Source organism: Procambarus clarkii, chromosome 76 (genome assembly GCF_040958095.1).
Source record: "Procambarus clarkii isolate CNS0578487 chromosome 76, FALCON_Pclarkii_2.0, whole genome shotgun sequence".
Taxonomy (NCBI): Eukaryota; Metazoa; Arthropoda; class Malacostraca; order Decapoda; family Cambaridae; genus Procambarus; species Procambarus clarkii.
This window is the reverse complement of record NC_091225.1, coordinates 24,435,879-24,450,534: the sequence shown is the minus strand read 5'-3', so window position 1 is coordinate 24,450,534 and position 14,656 is coordinate 24,435,879.

Here is a 14,656-nt window from a genome sequence, read left to right as displayed (position 1 = left end):
CCGCTTGACCATCACGGCCGGACAAAAGGAAGTGATAGCCGAGGCTATTTGAACCACTTCCCCGCCGGCAACTCGGATGGTAATCTTGGGCATAGCATTTCACCAAATCACCTCATTCTTTGGGGAACACGTGAGGAACACCTCACAGTGTTCCTCACGTGTTTCAGTTTTGTCCGGCCGTGATGGTCAAGCGGATTAAGGCGCCCTGTAGTTACCAGTTGCGTTGCTCCTGGGAGTATGGGTTCGAGTCACTTCTGGGGTGTGAGTTTTCAGTCGCATATAGTCCTGGGGACCATTCAGGCTTGTTTGCATTTGTGTTCCTCACGTGTTCCCCAAAGAATGAGGTGATTTGGTGAAATGCTATGCCCAAGATTACCATCCGAGTTGCCGGCGGGGAAGTGGTTCAAATAGCCTTGGCTATCACTTCCTTTTGTCCGGCCGTGATGGTCAAGCGGATTAAGGCGCCCTGTAGTTACCAGTTGCGTTGCTCCTGGGAGTATGGGTTCGAGTCACTTCTGGGGTGTGAGTTTTCAGTCGCATATAGTCCTGGGGACCATTCAGGCTTGTTTGCATTTGTGTTCCTCACGTGTTCCCCAAAGAATGAGGTGATTTGGTGAAATGCTATGCCCAAGATTACCATCCGAGTTGCCGGCGGGGAAGTGGTTCAAATAGCCTCGGCTATCACTTCCTTTTGTCCGGCCGTGATGGTCAAGCGGATTAAGGCGCCCTGTAGTTACCAGTTGCGTTGCTCCTGGGAGTATGGGTTCGAGTCACTTCTGGGGTGTGAGTTTTCAGTCGCATATAGTCCTGGGGACCATTCAGGCTTGTTTGCATTTGTGTTCCTCACGTGTTCCCCAAAGAATGAGGTGATTTGGTGAAATGCTATGCCCAAGATTACCATCCGAGTTGCCGGCGGGGAAGTGGTTCAAATAGCCTCGGCTATCACTTCCTTTTGTCCGGCCGTGATGGTCAAGCGGATTAAGGCGCCCTGTAGTTACCAGTTGCGTTGCTCCTGGGAGTATGGGTTCGAGTCACTTCTGGGGTGTGAGTTTTCAGTCGCATATAGTCCTGGGGACCATTCAGGCTTGTTTGCATTTGTGTTCCTCACGTGTTCCCCAAAGAATGAGGTGATTTGGTGAAATGCTATGCCCAAGATTACCATCCGAGTTGCCGGCGGGGAAGTGGTTCAAATAGCCTCGGCTATCACTTCCTTTTGTCCGGCCGTGATGGTCAAGCGGATTAAGGCGCCCTGTAGTTACCAGTTGCGTTGCTCCTGGGAGTATGGGTTCGAGTCACTTCTGGGGTGTGAGTTTTCAGTCATATATATATATATATATATATATATATATATATATATATATATATATATATATATATATATATATATATATATATAAGAGGGCACATGCCCCGGCCTGCCAGGTGTCCGCTCCTGGGTGGGAGGCATAATAAGAGAGCTTAACAAAAGGCTTCAGACGGGCGGCCATTGAAGCACAAAGTCCCATAGTTAACATCTCCCTCCATTATCACAGCCAAGTTGGGTGAGGCGTTATCCTCCTCCCCCCTTCCCCTTAGGCCTCACTACAGTCGTTAGATCCTGGGAGCTGCTGATGACAGCCTGGGTCTTGGACCCTGTCTTCAGCCGGCGACACTTGACAGCTGTCTTCAGCCGGCGACACTTGACAGCTGTCTTCAGCCGGCGACACTTGACAGCTGTCTTCAGCCGGCGACACTTGACAGCTGTCTTCAGCCGGCGACACTTGACAGCTGTCTTCAGCCGGCGACACTTGACAGCTGTCTTCAGCCGGCGACACTTGACAGCTGTCTTCAGCCCGCGACACTTGACAGCTGTCTTCAGCCCGCGACACTTGACAGCTGTCTTCAGCCCGCGACACTTGACAGCTGTCTTCAGCCGGCGACACTTGACAGCTGTCTTCAGCCGGCGACACTTGGCAGCTGTCTTCAGCCGGCGACACTTGACAGCTGTCTTCAGCCGGCGACACTTGACAGCTGTCTTCAGCCGGCGACACTTGACAGCTGTCTTCAGCCGGCGACACTTGACAGCTGTCTTCAGCCGGCGACACTTGACAGCTGTCTTCAGCCGGCGACACTTGACAGCTGTCTTCAGCCGGCGACACTTGGCAGCTGTCTTCAGCCGGCGACACTTGACAGCTGTCTTCAGCCGGCGACACTTGACAGCTGTCTTCAGCCGGCGACACTTGACAGCTGTCTTCAGCCGGCGACACTTGACAGCTGTCTTCAGCCGGCGACACTTGACAGCTGTCTTCAGCCGGCGACACTTGACAGCTGTCTTCAGCCGGCGACACTTGACAGCTGTCTTCAGCCGGCGACACTTGACAGCTGTCTTCAGCCGGCGACACTTGACATCTGTCTTCAGCCGGCGACACTTGACAGCTGTCTTCAGCCGGCGACACTTGACAGCTGTCTTCAGCCCGCGACACTTGACAGCTGTCTTCAGCCCGCGACACTTGACAGCTGTCTTCAGCCGGCGATACTTAACAGCTGTCTTCAGCCCGCGACACTTGACAGCTGTCTTCAGCCCGCGACACTTGACAGCTGTCTTCAGCCCGCGACACTTGACAGCTGTCTTCAGCCGGCGATACTTGACAGCTGTCTTCAGCCCGCGACACTTGACAGCTGTCTTCAGCCCGCGACACTTGACAGCTGTCTTCAGCCGGCGATACTTGACAGCTGTCTTCAGCCCGCGACACTTGACAGCTGTCTTCAGCCGGCGATACTTGACAGCTGTCTTCAGCCCGCGACACTTGACAGCTGTCTTCAGCCGGCGATACTTGACAGCTGTCTTCAGCCGGCGATACTTGACAGCTGTCTTCAGCCGGCGATACTTGACAGCTGTCTTCAGCCGGCGATACTTGACAGCTGTCTTCAGCCGGCGATACTTGACAGCTGTCTTCAGCCGACGATATAATAATATATCGATTAAATTATAATCTATTTATTATAAGATAATATATCGATTATATATCGATAAGATACGAGAACATATCCCCACACCCCTTACCCATCTCCCTCCCCCCCTCCTTTCATTCCCATCTCGTAACCCCATCACATTATAACGCCCCTTCACCACCCTTGCTGTGACGCTCTCCACTTTTTTCCTTCTCATAAATAGGAACTTCTCCACCTTTTCATCCCATTCTCCCCGGCCTCGTAGCCAAGTGGTAACAATAGCAGCTTCTCTTGCTTTGTCCAAACACTTTAGCTTCTCTCCCACGTAGCGCGGGGCGCTCCCACGTAGCGCGGGGCGCTTCATTTATCACAGGAACACCTTAGAGACACGGAAATAGAGCTACGCGACCACAACAAACTAGGAGGGATAGAAGGAACACTCACGCACGCACGCACGCACGCAAACGTTATACATTTTTGCTTGTGGAACATCTGGAGAGGAAGAACTCCCAAAAATTTGGAAGACTGCTAATGTAGTCCCGACATACAAGAAAGGGGATAGACAGGAGGCACTGAACTACAGGCCAGTGTCCCTAACCTGCATACCATGCAAGCTGATGGAGAAGATTGTGCGAAAAAAAGCAAGTGGAACATCTGGAGCGAAAGAACTTTGTAACACAGCATCAACATGGGTTCAGGGATGACAAGTCCTGCCTCACAGGATTAATTGAATTCTACGACCAGGCAACAAAAATCACACAAGAAAGAGAGGGGTGGGCAGACTGCATATTTTTGGATTGCCAGAAAGCCTTCGACACAGTACTACACCAGAGGCTAGTGAAAATGCTGGAGATGCAGGCAGGAGTGAAAGGGCAGGTACTCCATTGGATAAGGGAGTACCTAAGCAACAGAAGACAGCGAGTCACTGTGAGGGGTGAGGTCTGTGATTGGCGATACGTCACAAGTGGGGTCCTGCAGGGTTCAGTCCTTGGACTTGTACTGTTTTTGATATATGTGAATGATCTCCCGGAGGGTATAGAATAATTCCTCTCATTGTTTGCTGATGATGCAAAAATTATGAGGAGGATTAAAACAGAGGATGGAAGTAGGAGGCTATAAGATGACCTAGACAGACTGAATGAATGGTCTAACAAATGGCTACTAAAGTTCAACCCGAGTAAATGCATGGTAATGAAACTAGGCAGTGGAAACAGGAGGCCAGACACAGGATACCGAATAAGAAATGAAGTCCATCATGAAACGGACAGAGAGAAAGATCTAGGAGTTGATATCACACCAAACCTGTCTCCTGAAGCCCACATAAAGAGAATAACGTCTGCGGCATATGCGAGGCTGGCTAACATCAGAACAGCGTTCAGGAACCTGTGTAAGGAATCATTCAGAATCTTGTACACCACATATGTAAGACCAATCCTGGAGTATGCGGCGTACCTTGTCAAGCACAAGACGAAGCTGGAAAAAGTTCAAAGGTATGCCACTAGACTAGTCCCAGAAGTAAGAGGCGTGAATTACGAGGAAAGGCTGCGTGAAAAGCACCTCACGACACTAGAAGACAGAAGAGTAAGAGGAGACATGATCACCACATACAAAATTCTCAGGGGAATTGACAGGGTAGACAAGGATGGATTATTTAACACGGGTGGCACACGCACAAGGGGACACAGGTGGAAGTTGAGTTCCCAAATGAGCAGTTAGTAAATGGAATGCATTAGTAAGTGATGTGGTGGAGGCAGACTCCATAACAGTTTCAAATGTAGATATGACAGCGCTCGAAAAGCGCAGGAATCTGCATGTAGACCAGTTGATTGACGGTTGAGAGGCGGGGCCAAAGAGCCAAAGCTCAACCCCCGCAAGTACAAATAGGTGAGTACACACACAATTCTTTCCGCAAGAACTGTTGTATACTCAGATACTAAACATACATGTGTACGCATACTGACGTACACACCCACACACACACATACGTGTTGGTGCACACAGCGGCACTAAGACCACTTCTCACCCTGGCATCGAACCCAGGGCCTCGTTATCCCCACTTCACAACCGCTCCGCCACTAATTCCCAATTGCAACTCGTTCCGACCAATTTGGTTAATATGAACGCCATCTCTTGACGAGCAGGTGAAACACAGCCCCGCCCCACCTGCGGCCACTATTATGAGCCCCAAATACAAGAGCAGTTACAGCCGCAGTCATCAAGCTACGGCTCACTACAGTCTGATGGAACATGCGGCTTCATTAAAAAATTGTTCCGTCAACTGTGTCGTTTGGTCTATAGTCCTTAATGGATAACCAGCGCGATGAACCGTATGGCGTTGGGTACTTGGGGGCCCCCCCCGCCACACCTGGCCTGGGGGCCCCCCGCCACACCTGTCCTGGGGGCCCCCCGCCACACCTGGCATGGAGGCCCCCCGCCACACCTGGCCAGGGGGGCCCCCACCGCCACACCTGGCATGGAGGCCCCCCGCCACACCTGTCCTGGGGCTCCCCCGCCACACCTGTCCTGGGGCCCCCCGCCACACCTGGCTAAGAACACCCCGCTAAAAGGAACTCCGTCCTGTCTTTCTGCACCCCTGCTACCCCACACTTCACTTCCCATAAGGTAAGAAGCGTGACATATGTACACAGAAGCAAATACGCTTAACATATAAACAACATATAAGACACTAATGTCTAAAGAATGTGTGTGTGAAGGGCAGACGCTTGGGGGGGGGGGGGGGGTAAGGTCACCAACTTTGCAGGGTGACGGGAAGCTCCTATGGTGATCTCCGGGCAATTAGATGAAAGATGGCAAGTCGAACCCCCAAGACTTTCCTAATTTAGAGCCACCTTGGAATATCTCCCAATTATAAATGACCTAATTGCTGCACAGAGTAAAGGGTCTCGAATCTCCTTTGTATGGATACCTTCACACATAAATATAACCCATCATAATGAGACAGACATTGCAGCCAAATTAGCGTGTAACAAGTTTGAAGTTGAATTAGATCTAGGTATCCCCATCTCTGCTGTCAAAACTGTATTGGTCCAAACATTCAGATCTGATAGGAAAGAATTTACTGACTCCCAACGACCTGAAAGTACTAGTATAAAAAGCTATGATTTGTTCAGATCTGAAACCTACATCTATGGACAGCACAAAACGTCCACCAGACTGTGCGACACAGTGGTTGCAAGGATCAGGTTGGGTTACCGTTACCTGTGGCAGGTGGCTGCAGGTGACGGGTCTCCCAATCCTGAGCACTCCAGTTGCAAACTCTGTGAGCAGGAACTGCAGCATGATCTCCCACACTACATCACTGAATGCCCAGTTATTAGACCTTTCAGACCAGTTGGCATGAGGTACCTGGAGCTTTGCAATTACTTTATTCACTCTCGTGTTCTTGACGATATCCTCACAGTATACCCAAAATTTGCCAGTGCAGGCTATTAAACACATGGCTCTGTATGACTAACCATCCTGCGAGATGGGGACTTGTATTACCACTGCTGCCTTATCCAATCTTGTGTTGTTGATATCCTCAAAATCCATCCGGAGTCTGCCAGTGCAGACCGCTTATCACATGCCTCTGTATGACTAACCATCCTGTGTGATGGGGATTTTTTTAGCATCACCTAGTTAGCTTTTTGGACACACTGTACTCCACTTCATATAGTCTAGGGTAGCTGCACTAATGCAGATGTACCTCATATCTTAAAATAAAAAAAAGTCCCCTAGTGTGTGTCCCCTTGTGTTAAATAGCCTGTCTTTATCAACCCTGTCGATTCCCTTGAGAATCTTGAATGTGGTGATCATGTCCCCCTAACTCTTCTGTCTTCCAACGAAGTGAGGTTTAATTCCCGTAGTCTCTACTCTTAACTCATACCTCTCAGCTCGGGTACTAGTCTGGTGGCAAACCTTTGAACCTTTTCCAGTTTAGTCTTATGCTTGACTAGATATGGACTCCATGCTGGAGCCGCATACTCCAGGATTGGTCTGACATATGTGGTATATAATGTTCTGAAAGATTCCTTCCACAAGTTTCTAAAGGCCGTTCTTATGTTAGCCAACCTGGCATATGCTGCTGATGTTATCCTCTTGATATGAGCTACAGGGGACAGGTCTGGCGTGATATCAACCCCCAGGTCTTTCTCTCTCTCTGACTCTTGAAGTATTTCATCTCCCAAACGATACCTTGTATCTGGTCTCCTGCTCCCTACACCTATCTTCATTACATTTGCTTGGGTTAAACTCTAACAACCATTTGTTCAGCCATTCCTGCAGCTTGTCCAGGTCTTCTTGAAGCCTCAAGCTGTCCTCCTCTGTCTTAATCCTTATCATAATTTTGGCGTCGTCAGCAAACATTGAGAGGAATGAGTCTATACCCTCTGGGAGATCATTTACGTATATCAGAAACAGGATAGGTCCAAGTACAGAGCCCTGTGGGACACATACACACACACACACACCTGTGTGTGTGTGTATGTGTGTGTGTGTGTGTGTGTGTGTGTGTGTGTGTGTGTGTATGTGTATGTATGTGTATGTGTATGTGTATGTGTATGTGTATGTATGTGTATGTGTATGTGTATGTGTGTGTGTGTGTGTGTGTGTGTGTGTGTGTGTGTGTGTGTGTGTGTGTGTCTTAACAAATTTGGTGCCCGGGTCTCCCCTCAGATCACCCTAGGAGACTCCCTTACGACCACTGTGTAAAGTTGTGTGAGACAGACCACAAGCGTCTGGGCTTCCAACCATCGACACACACATTTTTGTTCATTGATAGGGATACCCAGCGGTGCCCGGGGTCTCTTTCTCCTCACTCCCATTCTCCCATACAAGTCTCCAACCTTAAAACAGAAATTGTCATTTATAGATTTAGATTGACCGAACGTACAAAAATTAACTGTTTGACTCACAGGTTCACATTTTGAACTGTTAACCTTTTAGAGAACACTAGAAAGAGCACAACCAAACCTCATCCTGTCCTAGGCCTAACCCAGCACATCCTGGGCCCGGTAGTATAGTCGGGTTCGTTCCCGGCTCACAATCTAGAATTCCGGGTTCGAGTCCGCAGCCCTTCCTCTTCTTGTGGTAGTACTTATAGTAACGATGAGAACCATAGTATATATACCGACGTACAACGATATTATAAAGTAGAAATCCGTACTATTGAGTTGGACAAACCGGAAAACTATTTTTTTTTTACTTGTGTTGCTTTGACAACCTAACCTAACCTTCCTTAGGCCTAATACACGATATCTGAGGCCTAATATAGTACATATGTACAAATCCACAAGGGCCGTGACGAGGGTTCGAACCTACGTTCCAGACGCTGCCTTAATCAACAGAGCTACGACATGGTTAAAAGAATTGCAACCGGGAAATCATCCTGATTTACCAACGGATCCTGCAGCCTCTCCGAGACACAAACCAGGGTTTTACACAATTCCCTCCGTGCACCCGAGCTCTGTCAGTAGGCTCTTCTTCCTCTTCGCCCCTTCGATTAAAGCAGCGTCTGGGATCCTCTCGGACGAAGGTTCGAACCGTCGTCACGGCCGTTGTGGATTTGTTCATTGGATGCATCACGCTATTGTGGTTTGTGTGTAGCACATGTGTGTGCTATACTAGGTCTAAGAATACTTACATTTGTTTTTGAGCTTTATATGTTTTAAAAGAATTCCTTACTAGTCTATCAGATAAAGCTATCTTACTAGCATTAAGATACAACTATCTTAAAGCTCAGAACCTACGAATTCGTGACTTTTGACGATCGTCAAAATAGGTACTGTCTAAACATGAGGATGAGTCTGAATCCCGGGCAGACAGAAATGATTTGGCATGTTTCCTTTCGCCTAATGCAACTGTTCACCTAGCAGTAAATAGGTACCGCGGAGAGAGTCAGCTTGTTATGAGGTTGCATCCTGGGTGATGTGGGGAGAAGTTCGGTAATTTACCCCTAGGCGGGGACCTCGATATAAGCCTAACATGTGCTGGACATACAAACTTGCTGCCTGTCCCCCTAACAACATGAATAATAGTATGTATTCAATTAGGGCCTAAGGTGACATATTAGGCTTAGGATTGCATATGTATGCCGAGGAGAGCACAGGTTACATAGTTACTGATCCACTGTGCACGTCGCCATGTGGAGTACTGCAACAGTGCATGACATGAACGTTTGGGCAGCAACAGTTCCTTTTTGTACATTCGACCAATGGTAAGTGTACTAACATCTTGGGGGATGGGTTGGAATATTAGGAACATCCACGTTGTCCGTGTCAGGTGGCTGGCCAGGTGGCTGGCCAGATGGCTGGCCAGATGGCTGGCGTGGCGTGGCCTGGCACACTCATTCATGAGGCCCTCACCAAGGCACTGGTCCATGGAGCGCTGAGAGCGCCGGAGGCTGTAATTGTTTTATTATGGTGATTCACAAACAAGTTCCTTTTCTCTCTCTGCACAAGAGACGAACAATCACTTGCCAAGTCAAAACCCTCCACCAGTATTGGGCCTAAACTTGCAGGTGAAAGTTCATATCCAGGAGACCAACAAAGATATTTGTGAAATCCTAAACGATATCCATAATCCTAAAGGATATCCATAATCCTAAAGGATATCCATAATCCTAAAGGATATCCATAATCCTAAAGGATATCCATAATCCTAAAGGATATCCATAATCCTAAACGATATGAACTTATCCTTCAGTATAATTCATCATTATGAGATTATTTTTAGCACCCCAATATAGCAACCCGTCCTCTTAATATTACGTCGCTTTTCACGGGTTATCTTGAGAGGTTATCTTGAGATGATTTCGGGGCTTTAGTGTCCCCTGCGGCCCGGTCCTCGACCAGGCCTCCACCCCCAGGAAGCAGCCCGTGACAGCTGACTAACACCCAGGTACCTATTTACTGCTAGGTAACATGGGCATAGGGTGAAAGACACTCTGCCCATTGTTTCTCACCGGCGCCCGGGATCGAACCCGAGATCACAGGATCACAGTCCAGCATGCTGTCCGCTCGGCCGACCGGCTCCTTGGTCGGGGAGGGTGTGCGGGTGTGCGCATTAAGGCCAAAAATGGATGTAATTTGAAATGAAATCGGCTCGCGAAAGTGACGTACTGTCCCGTTTTTTGTTTTGGGTCCTCTGGCTTACTCGGTTAGGTTAGGAGAGGAAACTTCCAATTAACTGTTTTCATGACGTTTTGAAACTTTAGGAGAATTTCCTGCCCTCCTAACCTACCAGAGGACCCTTAACTTACTGTTTTGAAAAAAAAAATCCTAAATTTATTTCCAATTATTTTTTAATTTTCAAATTACGTCCATTTTCGGCCATATGGGTAAACGGCGAAATTCAAATGTAATTTATAAGAGAACAGGTTGCGGCAAGAGATGTGGGAAATTTTTACCCACCATATCTAATAATTATCTAAGAAATGTATAATTTCTATATCATATCAAAATCATATCTAAATCGTATCAAAATCATATTAGAATCATTATAGATTCATTATATAGCTTGATCCTGGATGACAATGTCACCATGGACACGTACGCAACAGGGGCCCTTTTGATGCCTACGTGACTATGTACATGATCTCTCAAGGATCCAGAAGCTTCTAGAAGTATTTCTTAATTAAAAAACTATTGGAACATTTATTCGCTTCCGGTAGAGATTAAAAATCCAATATTTAATAAGATTCAGTGGTACTTTCAAATACTACTTATAATCTTTATATCCTATATCTAATTATATTATAATCACATCTTATTTCAATCATACGTCTAGACTGTAAAAATAATCAATCAATATTCATTGAAAGCTACCTCTCAAGGGAGGGAGGAGCATCTTGGGAGCAAGAAGCGCGCTCCAAGACGCCCCGCGGGCACTCCGCGTTTGTTTACAACTCGGTGAACAAGTGACTGATCCTTAGCGAACATTTGGCTTAGGACACCTTATCTAGTTATTTTTATCGCCAGTGAATACTCTCTAGAACTGGGGGAGTACCTGGACAATATCTACAAGGAAAATCCTAGAACATTTATATAAAATAAGAGTGTATAGTGGAGATCACAGTGACAGTTTCCTCCACCTTCATTCTTAATCTTTATCCACGATCATTCTTCTGCAACTGCAGGGATAATCACGTAGCAACGCTACCAGATCATCAAACAGCAACGCTGTAACAAAATATAGTGCCTAAACTCGACAAGAGAGTTAATCAGTCTGGCAAACTTGTCAGACAGGCACCCGGCTTCAGATAAGTGTATTGAAGTTTATTACAGTAGCGTATTAATTGGCCAATTGTATGCTTGTATAACTTTAATATTCTATAAATCTGTCTGTCGGTAATAAAGCGAGGCAAAGCCTCATTCATCGGTACGTTTATTAAAATTGTAGTGTAGCTGTGAATCTTATCCAAGCACTGAACCTCGTGAGTGTCCATTGTGTCAGAAAGAATTCAGCCTCAATAAGTAAAAACCTCACAAGTGTCCATAGTGTTGGAAGAGATTCACTCAAGCTAACTGTATCATATAAATTGAATATGTCTGCATATATATTTGAATATATAAATTAAGTTATCAATTGCTTGCTTAGTTATTTTTAAGTTATCATATAAGTTCATTTAATTGAATATAATTTCTAGTACTTACTTAACAGTATTTAGACTACATTTAAGGTCATTTATTATACTTTTACAATTTAATTTGTTGTTTATAGTATAAGAATCTATTGGCTGTAAGTTATGGTGATAGGTTAGACTATGTATGTTTAAATCCCTGATTTAAACAGAGCCAGTGTTCAGTCATACAACTGAATTTATTAAATCTTATCCTTGTATAAAATACAAGCTGATGTGAGATCCCTGTCTACAGGTGGATTGGAACTTCTATCAACTAAGTCATTCACCCCACCTGTCCCTTACAGCCCACAGTCTGTCATTAGGAAAAGAGGATCTAGGATTTACAACCCTAGCTAGAGATTTTAGTTGAATTAATTTGCAGATAGTAAATTTTTAATTTAGTTCAGTACAAGTCCCTGGTAGTCTCCTCTTATATCAATCCCAGCAGGTTTTTCCCACAAGAGACTTGAAATTTGAATATAGACCGGACATCTCATGAACGATTTCCAAACCTCCGACAAAATTAACACGATATTAATTAAACAAACACAGCAGACTCCGAGACATTGATAACTTCATGAATGCCATATTAACAAAGAAATATATATTACTGTACCAGTAACAAGAGCAGTCGGTGTAATATCGAGAGAAAGCTCTGATACAGCAGAGATAACAAAAACACTTAAATTACCAGATATATCTCCACTACACAAGGGAGGTAGTAAAGCAATGCCTAAAAACTATAGACCGGTCACGTCGACTTCATACACAATAAAAGTTTTTGAGTGACTAAGTCAAATCTCCAGTGTTATGAAGAACACTGAACTCCACAATTCAGGTCAACATGGATTCAGAGTGGAATGGTCTTGCCTTTCGCAATTACTCAACCACTATGAAAAAAAACCATGAAATCATTAGAATAAAAACAAAATGTGAATAAATATATCAACACGCTTCCACTACACATAAGGGGCATAACTGGCCGCCCCTCACAGTGTTCAAGAGACAACTTGACAAATACCTCCAAAGGATACCTGATCAACTAGGCTGTGATTCATAAGTCAGGCTGCTAGCAGCCGCGTCCAACAGCCTGGCTGACCAGTCCAGCAACCAGGAGGCCTGGTCGAGGACCGGGCCGCGGGAACCTTGAGCCCCGAAATCCTGGCAATGTAACCGCAAGGTGAGGTAAAGTGGTCTCTTCTCTACCCCATCATTTATACCCCCTCACACCCCTCCCATTCCTCCACTTGTCCTTCCCATCCGTCACGTACCGTCACGTACCGTCACGGGAGTATGTGACGGTACAGCTGTCATGTACCCTTGCACCTGCACCAATCCTGCTTCTTATTCCTTATTCTCGGTCACTGTACTCCTTACCCGGGTTATATTATATTAATTATACCTGTACTTGGTACATCATTAATATTCGTAGTCAATTTCTGTAACTGAACCTTTAAATTAACTGTAGCTGTTCTTAACTTCAGTTCTGACTGAATCTCTTCATTTAATCCTAAATATTTCTGATGCTATATATAATTCTTCAGAATAAATCTTCAAGTAATTAATAATTCACAGTCAAACATTCATAGACAGCCTTGATGCTGTACTTGTCTACAATGAAGTGAAGAAATTTTTGTTGACACGAATTTAAAACAAGGGAGGAGGTACTTTTTGTTAATTAAAATAGATTACTACACGCAAGGGAATTAATAAATAATACTCTATAGGCTTAGTACTTCAGTGAAATTGAATTGAAAGTGAAATAAGTTTATTGACGTATAAATACACAGAAAGGGATGCGGTAATTCAAGCTGTTCTCACCCCGTTCAGTACAGTACACCCGTGTTCATATTTTATATATAATATATATATATATTTATATATATATATATATATATATATATATATTGTGACAATAATCTCCTTCAAGAGATTGAGCCTGCTCTTCCCTCCACAAACACGTCGTTGAAATTATATAAAACGACTATGGAAGACATGTCCAACAACAACAACAACACCAGCAAGGCTTGCCAGGGTGAGCAAAACATATGCAGCCAGCCACCTATTCGGACTCAAACCACCAAACTACATGTTGATCGCTACCGGCTCCGCTGATTGGTCGCCGGTCTGGCTGCACCTGCACTCGCCCCCCATACTACTTGATGTCTGGGGTCGCCCCAACCTCCTACCTCAGAATATTCAGTGCTTCCACAGTTAACACTTCTCCCGGCTAGACGTTAGCGTGTACTGAGAGAGGTGGTAGCTTAAAGCCAATATTCCAGCACCTCCCATTTTACTTTTGTATTGCACTTCTTGTTATTTTGCCTTAACGTAACTTTTCATTGTGTCATCTAATTATTCTTATTATTTTGATTGATTTTATTATAAGAATTTGTTTGTGCATTTTATTCATGTTTTGATTTAATTAACGTAATTAAAATTTCATTGTTAAAGTTTACTTGTGTTTTGTGTGTCTTCTCCTTACCTTACCACAGACGAAGTTCCAGTTTTTTCTATTTTTTTTTATAACTATGTGACGAGGCCATACCCCTAGCCTTAAACAGCCGAACACCAACGCGTTACCGTCACAAGTTATATGGGGGCCTGTCCGGGAGCTTCACTCAGGTACTGGTGCCAAGTGGTAATTTATGGTAAGCGTATTTAACTTTGTTAACGTAGCTTTACTATTTTTCATTCAATTTCATTTTTTATAAGGTGCGGTGTATTGTGCATTACGAGAGTAACATATAGTGAAGGTGAGACAACTTTGGATTACGTGGTGACTGTAGGCCGCAGTCATACTCTTAATTGGTCATCTCTCCCTCCGTGTTATTACTCGTGTTTACCATCTATGTCCCTTGAATAATTCTCATTCTGACAGATCATCATATTGGTACCCTGGTACTGTGGTCTGCCCCGGGTCAAGAGTACCCAATCTTCTGCAATCTGACTGTAGGAGGACAAAGAGGGCCATAGTTCCTCTAGCTCGAACTTTAGTTGCTGAATTGGGACCTCAGCAGCAGTTCTCGTCACAAGTTGACACCTCGCACCCCTACACGTCAGTCAGAGATGATGATACATACAACGGTAGGGAATTAGCTTATT